Below are 10,838 nucleotides of genomic sequence, written 5' to 3' on the forward strand. Positions count from 1 at the left end.
AACTGCTTTTTCAGAAATAAGACGAATTTCTATACATACAACTAAATAATGTAAAAAGACATTGTGATTTTGTTTGGTTTTCTTTATATAAAACAGAGGTAATGTTTAAATGTCACTTTATTATGTTTCAGTCCTTTTGATACATGCAGACATTAATGAATTTAGTATTACAACATTAAAGAAGACTAAAATTAATAAAATTAAGTTCTAAATGAAACCACCTATCTATATGCCTCTAGCAGAAATCTTGATCCATAGACATCTATGACTCTGTAGCATACATGCCAATATTGGCCATTTTAGAGTTAAATACACATGAAATTCCAGTTTTGAAAGAGAGGGGAAAGGCAGAAAACTAATTTATTTTGAGATCGTTTATTATTTGCAGCTCAATGTATTTTAAAATTGCCATATGTATAACAATGACTTCCTGGTTTCCTATACAGGTGGCACTTAATTTGAGAAATACATTTTAATTTATTTTTTTTCAATTCTATGAAAGTAGCAAAATAATAATGGACTATTCCCATCTATAATGCCCCAAACATTTTTACCTGGCTTAATTTAATATTTAAAAACATATAATATGGGTTACCATTCACCCCAAACTCAAATATGCTGCTAATTCCTAGCCACAAGGAGAGCAATAATGCTAAGAATACCTACTATCAAATAAGGTCATCATTTCCAGGGATGTACTCAACCTGCCTGGATAAACAGAGAACCAAATCCTCATAACCTCAAACAACTCATGTGGAATCACCAGGGCACGATCAGGGTTATTATCTCAAAATGTAATTAGATCTAATTATACCTCAGATTATTCTCCCTAAATTTTCACTCTCCTAGTTCTTAAGCATATTGATTATACCACACAATCACAGGCTCACTGATTTGTTGCCTTTTAATTGGTCTCCAGTGTTTCTGTGATGTATATTAATCTTCCCAATATCATTGTGGGGCTTTTAAAAACACCACATTATCCATATTTCTTAGTGCTATTGACAATCAGGAAATGTTTCTTTAATGCAAACATGATGAAGCAGAAGCAGTTTAACATGGACTGTTAAATCACTTAGTTATGCAAGAGATAACATGTGCCAAAGATGGAATTTAGACATCTATTGTATCCCAGTAAAATAAAATTAAACAACAGCTGCAAAGGTAAAGATGAAGCAAGGAATCTAGGTTCAATGAATTAAACAGGAAACTAAAGGTGGTCATTCCAGATAATTTGGAATAAGTTTTATATTTCTTGTTATGGAGAAATAATGACAAATGTTCACATATTTCATTTTTAAAATTGTATGTGTTTATGTGTATGTATTTGTATGTGAAAATCCATAAGTCCCATTGTAGAGGTTAGAAGACAAAATTAGGAGTTGATTCTCTCCTTCTAAATTGTGGGACCTAGGGATCAAACTCAGGTCATCAATCTTCCAGGCAAGCACTTCTATCCAGTGAGATATCTTGTCAGCTTACACATTTTATTAACAATATAATGTATTTATTAACTTTTTGAGAATTTCATATTTGCATAAATTGTATTTTAATCATATTCACCCTACTCTGTGCCCAAATCCCTTCCAGATTAATCTCATACATCCCTGACTTCACATCCCATTTAAATTTTTTCCATTTTAAATTTTTTCTTTAATTATTACTGCTACATGCATACATGGATATAAATATGTGAATACAACCTGTTGAATCTATTTAATGTTGTGATATATATGCTTTTAGACTGACACCTTGAAGAAGACTGATTCTTGCTTTCTCAGTAGTCATTAATTGACTGTAGCTTTTCATCTCGAGGTGATGTCTGATGCTATTTTTCCAATCCATGCAGGCATGTAGACATGTGCTTTCATTGTCCAAATATTGTTCAGCCTATCATATGTTTGACCCTTCATGTATGTGGCTTCCTTGCTGTGAATAGAATACATATTTCAGCAGGGCTTCTGGGTCTTTCAGTCTTTTGACACCTTCTTTTGCAATGTTCCCTGAAACTTAGATGGAAGCTTTATATAGAAGATGCATTACTGGGGGCTATGTACACCAGAATCTGTCATTTCTGCCTTTTGACTAGTTGTGGCTTTCTGTAATGGTCTCCAGTTTTTAAACTCTCTGCTTTCATGACTTATAGTAATTGAACACAAAAATATTGTTTTATTGTCTAACTGAAAAATGGTCTAATGAAGCCACTGCAGATCAGAGTGCAAACCTAGCCACAGCCATAGAAGATGGACACTGGTGGCACATAACTTTAATCCCAGGACTAAGGAGACAGAGGCAGATGGATCTCTGTGAGTTCAAGACCACCCAGGGCTACATGAGAGTGATTCAGTCAAAAAGAGAAACAGAGTTTATGCTTTTAATCCCAGAACTAGAGAGTTATGTAAGACAGGAGCAGGCATTCAGTCTTGCACTATTACTCTCCAGCCACATTGAAGAAAGGAAGGCATTCAGTCTCCAGCCACACTGAGGATTCATGGAGCCAGGACTGCCCCAGCCTAGGTAGAGGTAAGAGTTGGTGGCTGCCTGCTTTGCTTTTCTGAGCTTCAGCTTGAACCCTAATATCTGTCTCTGGGTTTATATTATTCATGCTACATCTATAAAATTCAGCTACTTTGTAACTTTTGTGTGTATTTTCACATTATTTTAAACTTCCAAATATAATAGGTATATATTTTATAATTTACTGTGACAGCAAATATACTGATAATCCTGCATTATGGCATTGAGTAGCAATAAAATAGTGGAAATAAGTTACAATTACAATAATATTTACATCTTAAGTATTCTGATAACACCACTGCCCAATTGGTAATAGCTGGAAATATTATTTCTAAACCAAATTTATTCAATCTTAGTATTATCACATTTCTACTTTGGGAATTAGCTCTATGCCAAGACTAAAAATTTAAGTCTATGTAATCAGTATAATACGTCATTAAAACTTCCAAACATTTCAGGAACATTCACTGACATTTCATATTTCATTTACATATATCATCCAGTTAATTTTAATTATTATACTTGTGTGAAGTCAGTAACAAAAAACAACTCTTTTTCTGAAAAGTGAGTTGAAAATATAATCCTTTTGGCTGTGACTTCTATCATAGTTGCTTTTCTATTGTTATGAAAAAATACTCTGACAAAAAGCACTTTAGGGAAGAAAGATTTTATTCTTATTTAGAGCTCCAGAGGGATAGAGTTCAGGGAGTCATGGCAGCAGAAAGAAAAAACATACCAGAAAGAACAGGAAGATGCTGGACACACAGCATCTATTGACACACAGAATGATGAAAGGAAGAACCAGAAGTGGGGCTAGGCTAAAAATTCCCAAAGCCCATACCTAATGGAATGCTTCCTCCAGCAAGGCTCCATCTCCTAGAGTTTCCTTAATTTCCCCAAATAGCACTATAAACAAGGACCAACTGTTCACTTAATGAGCCAGTGAGGGACATTTCATATTGAAACTAAAATGATTCTGTGCTGTTATTTTAAATATGAAGAAAAGAGATAAAATTCATGAAACAAACTTGTTGTTTTTATAGAGACAACATCCCTGGGTCTCAAATCTAATAAACTGTTCTACAGTGTTTTCTGAATCTCAGGCTGTGTGGGTACCTAATTGTTAACTTGTTTTATTTTTCATTAAACCTTGTGATGTAGATATTACTATAACACCTATAATACAGATAACTAAAGTATAGTTATAAGGTAGTAAGTTTATTTAGAAGTCATGCTAAGGATAGATCAATGATATTCCCTTGGGATTCTAGTTCTTATGAAAATATATTAACTCAGAGAATTGAAAAAATTAAATAGCAATATGACAAGCCTTCTACTCAATAATAGATTAATGAACTTAGTAAACTGTTCTCAAAAAAAGAAACACCAATCAAAATGTTGAACATCCTTCACAATGAATAAAATGCTTATTTAGAAGATGAAAATGTGGTACACTTATACAAAAGAATACTTACTATTCAGCATTTGATCATCTCCAGGGATGAGCACCTAAGTTGATTATCGAATTCTAAGTCATTAGCCCTGAAATAAAATACACACAAGTAAAACTAAGTAGAGTAAGCAAATTGTGTTTATATAGATAAACTAACAACAATTTTAAAAAAGAGGTCATAGATTTGGAAAGGAATGAGTAGAGGAATCCATGGAAGGGGTTCGAGGAGAAAAAGAAAGAGGTTAATTTAATCATATTTTAATATAAAATGAAAATATGTGTATAAAAATGAAATCTGCAGGAAAATGGCTGGAGATATAAACTGTCTGAGTGAGGTACCCAGACACAGAAAGATAGAATGTCACATATTTTCTTTCATCTGTGGAATGTAGATTTAACTATTCAGATTTCTGTGTTCCATTTGGAGTTCCCACATAGGTTGGCACATGTAAAAAGAGGAGTCCTTATACACTGTTGATTACAATGTAAAGTGGTATGACTCTAACGAATTAAAACTACAACATAACCCAGCTATATAACTCCTGGATATGTTCTCAAAGGACTCCAAGGTCTACTGCAGATATGTTTACACATTTTCACTGTTGCACTGATCTCAGTAGTAAAGACATGGTTGTTGCTTAGATATCCATCAACAAATAAAATAAATATATCTTCAATAGTAACAACAATTATTAATAATGATAATAAAAATGAGTTGTATATGTTTCAATGAAATTTAAGTCACCCATAAAGAAAAAAATGAAATCATGACATTTAGAAAGTAATGTATAGAGCTAGAAATCATTATAAGTGAAATAAGCAAAATTCAAAAGAACAAAAATATGCCTCTCACATGGAAATACAATATTTTAATATTTTAATCTCTGTGTGTTTGGGTGTTATATATGGTATGTGTTTACAGTGTGTGTGTGTGTGTGTGTGTGTGTGTGTGTGTGTGTGTGTGTGTGCATTAGTCACGAGACTAGGAAGGGTAGAAAGAATAGATTTTAAGTGAGGCAGAAAACTGGATCCAAATTACATGAAAACAGAAGGGGATTATTAGAGGTGGGAATGGAGAACAACAGGAGAGGGACAAGGCATGAAAAAGGAAGGATTTGGGGGAAGCAGATCCATAGGAAAAAGTGTGTATGAAAAGGCCATAATGAAAACATTGCATTTCATGCTAATTAGAAAATAACTAAAGACAAAACTCATGTTTTCCCGGGCAGTGGTGGCACACACCTTTTATCCCAGCACTCAGGAGGCAGAGGCAGGCAGATCTCTGTGAGTTTGAGACCAGCCTGGTCTACAACAGCTAGTTCCAGGACAGCCTCCAAAGCCACAGGGAAACCCTGTCTAAAAAAACAAGCAAACAAAAAAAACCCTCATGTTTTAATAACTGAAATTTTAGACATAGAAATGTATCCCCAATAATTGGTGAATACCTTGCCTGAGGTTGAAAAGGAACATTATGTACAGTACACATATGTGAAAATCTTATACTGTAAATTACTCTAAAAACACAAAGCACTAGAATTAAAGAAGTGGACCCAGTTTTAAAATTCTGATTTCAAGCAACTGAAACAATGATTTTCTTTGACCTCTTACAAGAAAGATAGACATGTGTAGTAGAATAATCCTGCATTAAAATAGATTATTTGCACAGACAGTTTTTTCTTGAAACAGTATTTTCCTATATAGCTCCTTTTGGCCTAGAATTCATTATATAGACCAGGCTGGACCCTTTGTCCTTCTCCCTCAGCCTTCTGAGTATTGGGACTTTAAGCATGCACTCCCAAGCCCAGTTTTACTTTGATAGTTCTTTGGAAAACAATTAATAATAATCTTTTTTTTAAAAAAAGAATAACAATAGCAACACAAGAAACCATTAAGTGGTATTGAATTGCTACTTTCACTGTATTGATAAGAGTCAGGAAAGTTTGCATATGCCCCAGCTCATCAAGCAGTACAGATAGGATATATATAGTTCTTTTTAGATCAGTATTTCTCAGTAATGCTCTTTTTAATTAAAAGGTATCTATCCATATGTGCAGGGAACCTTGTTCCAAAGGGGTCTAACACCTGGGACAGATGTGTGAAGTTGGCACAGCAAAGAAACTGTGGCCCTATATAGTTTCAATATTTCTGCATGAATAGTTTTACATTCAAATTTGTTTCCTTGTGTATCTAATAATGGTTATAATAATTTCCAGTTTGTTCCCTTAACCTCCTTCCCCTTCTGTCTCCCAATTTTCCCACTGGTAACCATTACCTATTTGAGCCATAGCTCTAATGTTAGAAGCATAAGCAACGTTGCAGCAGACAAAGGAAGTTTTCTAATTAAGCGCACCAACAGGCAGGACATTGTGCCTGCCCAGTTGGCAGCATTTGTGGTTACAGCATCATGCAAGTGAAAGAGAGCTTTGCCTCTACTAGAGGTTAATATTTGCTTCTGATAAAGTCTAAGTTCTCACAATCAACTTACCAGTCAAGGCTGAATCAATTCACTATTCATTCTGTACTACTCTATCTCCTATGCAGATATACCAGGTTTTTTCCTATCATCCTGTAAGCAGAATAACTTAACAGCTTACTTTTCATATTTGGCACCACTTACCTCTTGTTCTCATGCCCCCCTCCATTCAACTTCCTACAATATTGGCACAGCTATTAGAAATGAAGACATTGCAGGTGTCTTTATTCCCTGTTCCCATTAACTGTTCCCATTAATACCTGATATCATCTATTTATTAGTATTTCTCCTAGAGAGTTATCCAAGTTTCTAATATTATAATGAACCCCGTGACTTTTTTAGGCTAGTCACAAGGTGTGCTGGAAAGGCAACATCTTTTTCTTAAGAATACAGAATTCATGGTCACACTTGCAACATCAAATGTTTAGGGGATGAGTTAGGCCCACTGTGTATTTTTTAACAACATTCCTTCAGGCTCAACGAAAGGAGAGTCATCAGGGACTTTTCCTTTTGTAATAGCTATTTTATCCATAGTTCTGAGAAAGTGAAATTAGTGGCAACTAGCAATATGGTTTTTATAAAGGAAGCAAGGAGAGCATATAGCACACATGCTCCTGGGGTCATGCCCAGAATTATGCAGCAAACTATCCATCAGCCTTGCAAAAATGGATCAGAATCTCCAGGACCTTGCCGAAAGGAGAATTTGTTCCTGCTATTCTCAGGCCTTGTTCCGCGAAGAAGTCACACGGCTCCAGTTACATTTGGAGAAATAAAAATAGTACTGAATTACATGACAGTAGAGGCAGGAATCACGTGACAGCTCTTGAAGAGTTCCAATTTCTACTGTGTGTTTCTGGTTATACCACCCAGGGTTGTGATTAGCTAACACTTAATTATAGCATTAGGGTTTCCTCCATATTACCTGCAGTATGAAAGGGATATGGTGAGAACCAGCACATACCCTCCACACTTAGGTTAGATCCAAGTCTTTTGGAGGTTAGAAATGAAGATCTGGTCAGTTCTGTGAAGACCTCAAAAATGTAGTTTTGAAAATGACATTATATTTGGTATCTCTCCCACTAAGAATGTCAGAACATGATGTGGATCTTTGAATTTAGAGGCTACAGTTGGACATTCTATTGCTATATGCCTTTATCAAGTAGTCAGAAGTTGTCCAGGTTTTCATTGGGGTCAGAGCAAGCGCTGTCAAGCATATCTGCAAGGGATGACTTTCCCCAGGCTTTGTGATGAAGGAGGGCTAATGATGGTAGAGTAATCCAAAAATGAAAATGAAGCCTCAAATTTAAGGAAATTTTTTATAAGAGAATATCAATGTAAATCACTAAGATGCTGCAGACATTCCATGTTGCCTATTGGAAAAACACCTGGTAGAAATAAAAAAATCTAGTACGATTCTAGGGAAGACACACAATATGCACAGATCTGTAGTGTTGCCTGCAAAAACAAGAGATGTTTGTATTCATCCAAAGGTGTCACACAGAGGGAATACTCCAATCATTTAGACAGAATGACTTGTCTAGTGAATCTCAGCCAGCTTGCTGATTACGATCCTGTAAGGGTAACCAAAATCTCTGCTAAACATGAAGCTGCAGTTTTCACTTGATCACTTTTGGTTGATTTTAGCTAGCCAAAAGAACACAGATAACATACTCAGATAATCATGAGGTGGCAGCGTTGGTTTTAGACATCAGTCAGAGTATCATAGAAACCACAGAATGTACTAGAAATTTTGTTCCCGGTAATTAAGGGGAATGGGCATAGCCTGGAAATTTCATGAATATTAAGGACTTACATTAACTACTATAGTACTGGCTACTGAAGGGGAAATAAAAATAAAGAAGTAGATAAATGGGGAATTTGAATAGGCTTGTGTCCTCAGGCCTTTCTCAAGTAATGGGAATTGAACCTTATTTCACAAGAACAGTACGTGAGATCTTGGCAGAGACTGCAGGTAGCTATCCCCTTGAAACAGATTTACTGCAGCTCGAAATGAGAATGCAAGTGGTTTAAATGGCAGATTCTATTCACATCTCCAAGCACAGAGATTCTATTAGTCTAACCAATAGTCATTTTTTGAAAATGAGTTTCACATGAATATTCTAATAGTCATTTTTGGAAATGAGTTTTACATGAATATTCTAATAGTCATTTTTTGGAAATGAGTTTTACATGAATTTTTGCTGGGTTCATGTGGTTATAATATGGGCTCCTATAGCCCTGGTTTCACTCCTAGCCTATATTTCATTCCTCTAGCTGCTGATCCCAAGATACACAGGTGATTTTACAGTGTGGTACATCTTCAAGACAAGTTCACAGTCTGGAACTACAATAGCAGGAGAAGTAGAAACTCATACTTAAGGAAGAGAATCCCATATCAATGCTTTTTTCTGGCAAAGAATATTGTGCACATTTGTAAATCTCAAGCAACTGAGAACTAGCAATGATCTGTTTTTAAGTTAAATCTTGATCCCTGCTTTGGTCTCTTTTCTGTAGCTGTTTAAATGGCAAGTCTTAGTAAAGCTTGTGCATTATCCATGTTTTAGATTTATATTTACTAGCATATGGATAGACAAGAATGTCAATTGTTTAAGTATTTTTAATGGTAAGAGAAAAGAGAACCAAATTGAAATTCAAGTGAAATTCAATGTTTTATTGTGGAAGTTTTAAGTTAATTAATGTTTGAAATAAGTCTCCATGGATTTGAATGTATATATAAAGGAGAAACAGATTAATATGAGTCTTTTTGTGCTAAAAGGAAAACACAGAGTATATATGTGTGTGTCACAAAGTGACACAGTGCTGTAAGTTAAGTATTATTATGTTTGGGTAGGAAGTTACTGGAAGGCTTGTTTCAGACAGAGACTAAGCCATGATGAGAATAGACTGAAACAAAATGAAAGCTTGTAAATTAAAATGATTTTTTGCTCTGAAGATCAGTTGAAATAAAGAAAGGAAGGGAAGGGAGAAAAAGAGGGAGGGACACACACACACACACACACACAGAGAGAGAGAGAGAGAGAGAGAGAGAGAGAGAGACAGAGACAGAGACAGAGACAGAGAAAGAGAGATAGAACACTGTGGACCTCAAATTGACTTTTGAAACCTCAAAGCCCACCCCACTGAAGTACTTTCTTCAACAAGATTAGACCACTTAATTCGTAATCCTTCTAATCCTTTCAAAGAGTTCCACTCCCTGGTTTCTAAGAATTCAAATACATGAGCTTGTGGAAGCCATTCTTATTCAAACCACCACAGAACATAAAACAAGACTTGAAATTTTGTGGGAAGGCAAAGACAAGGGAATATAGTAGAGTGATAGAGTTGATTTTCAGGGGAAGGTAATGGATTTGTTACTGGTGATTTAATGTGAGCGACTCAGTCAGCATCAGTTTGTTAATCCAGCTATGGTCATCTGTGCAGGTCTAGACCAAGAGCTAAGGAGGAGAAGACTGAGAAGAGGAAGGAGGAAGAGGAAGAGGAAGAGGAGGAATAGGAGGAAGAGGAGGAGGAGGAGGAAGAGGAGGAGGAGAAGAAGAAAGAAGAAGAAGAAGAAGAAGAAGAAGAAGAAGAAGAAGAAGAAGAAGAAGAAGAAGAAGAAGAAGAAGAAGCACAAGCACAAGCACAAGCACAAGCACAAGCACAAGCACAAGAAGTATAGCCTTCTGGACTCAGTTACAAAGTTGAAAAACCACATTTCTCCTGAGTTAATTGAGGATGCACCTTATTTTGACCACAACAATATATAAATAGCAGAAACGATGAGTAATGCTTCTGTAGGACAATGGATTCCAAGTACCTGTAAATTCTCTTGTCTAGAAATTCTGCATGTGATGCTTGGGGTGCTTCCAGATGACCCGGCTCAATTTCCAGAACCCACACAGCAGTTCACAACCATTTGTCTTTTCAGCAGATCTCACAGCTTCTTATGACCTGCTCAGGTACCAGGCATACAACATGTGGGACACAAATATAGACTAAGGCAAAACACACACACACACACACACACACACACACACACACACACACACACACACACACATATATATATATATATATATAATATATATATATATATATACATCAAAGAGAATTTGTCCATATATATATATTTGGACACATACATCTATACATATTTGAGGAATTTCAAAGTTATTTATGTTGAAATTAAGATTTTTTTAGATTAGGGACAATCTTATTTTGCATATCAATCCCAGCTCCCTCTCCCTCACATTCTCCCATGCCCCCCACCGACGCCCCCATCCCATCCCATTTTGCTCCCCAGGGAGGGTGAGACCTTCCATGGGGAATCATCAAAATCTGTAACATCATTTTGGGCAGGGCCTAGGCACTTCCTCCCCTGTGTGTCTAGGCTGA

General features: G+C 35.8%; 1 long non-coding RNA gene across 1 annotated transcript; it reads right to left on the reverse strand.

The window, feature by feature from the left end:
- Window positions 1-224: 224 nt before the first annotated feature.
- Window positions 225-10,402, reverse strand: LOC103162637. The gene is made up of 3 exons (XR_004772543.1): window positions 10,261-10,402; window positions 3,993-4,059; window positions 225-1,929 (listed from the first exon to the last, which is right to left on the reverse strand). It is a non-coding gene; the product is annotated as an uncharacterized LOC103162637 (long non-coding RNA).
- Between the last annotated feature and the right edge of the window lie 436 nt (window positions 10,403-10,838).

This window comes from Cricetulus griseus (assembly GCF_003668045.3).
Source record: "Cricetulus griseus strain 17A/GY chromosome 1 unlocalized genomic scaffold, alternate assembly CriGri-PICRH-1.0 chr1_1, whole genome shotgun sequence".
NCBI classification, from domain to species: domain Eukaryota; kingdom Metazoa; phylum Chordata; class Mammalia; order Rodentia; family Cricetidae; genus Cricetulus; species Cricetulus griseus.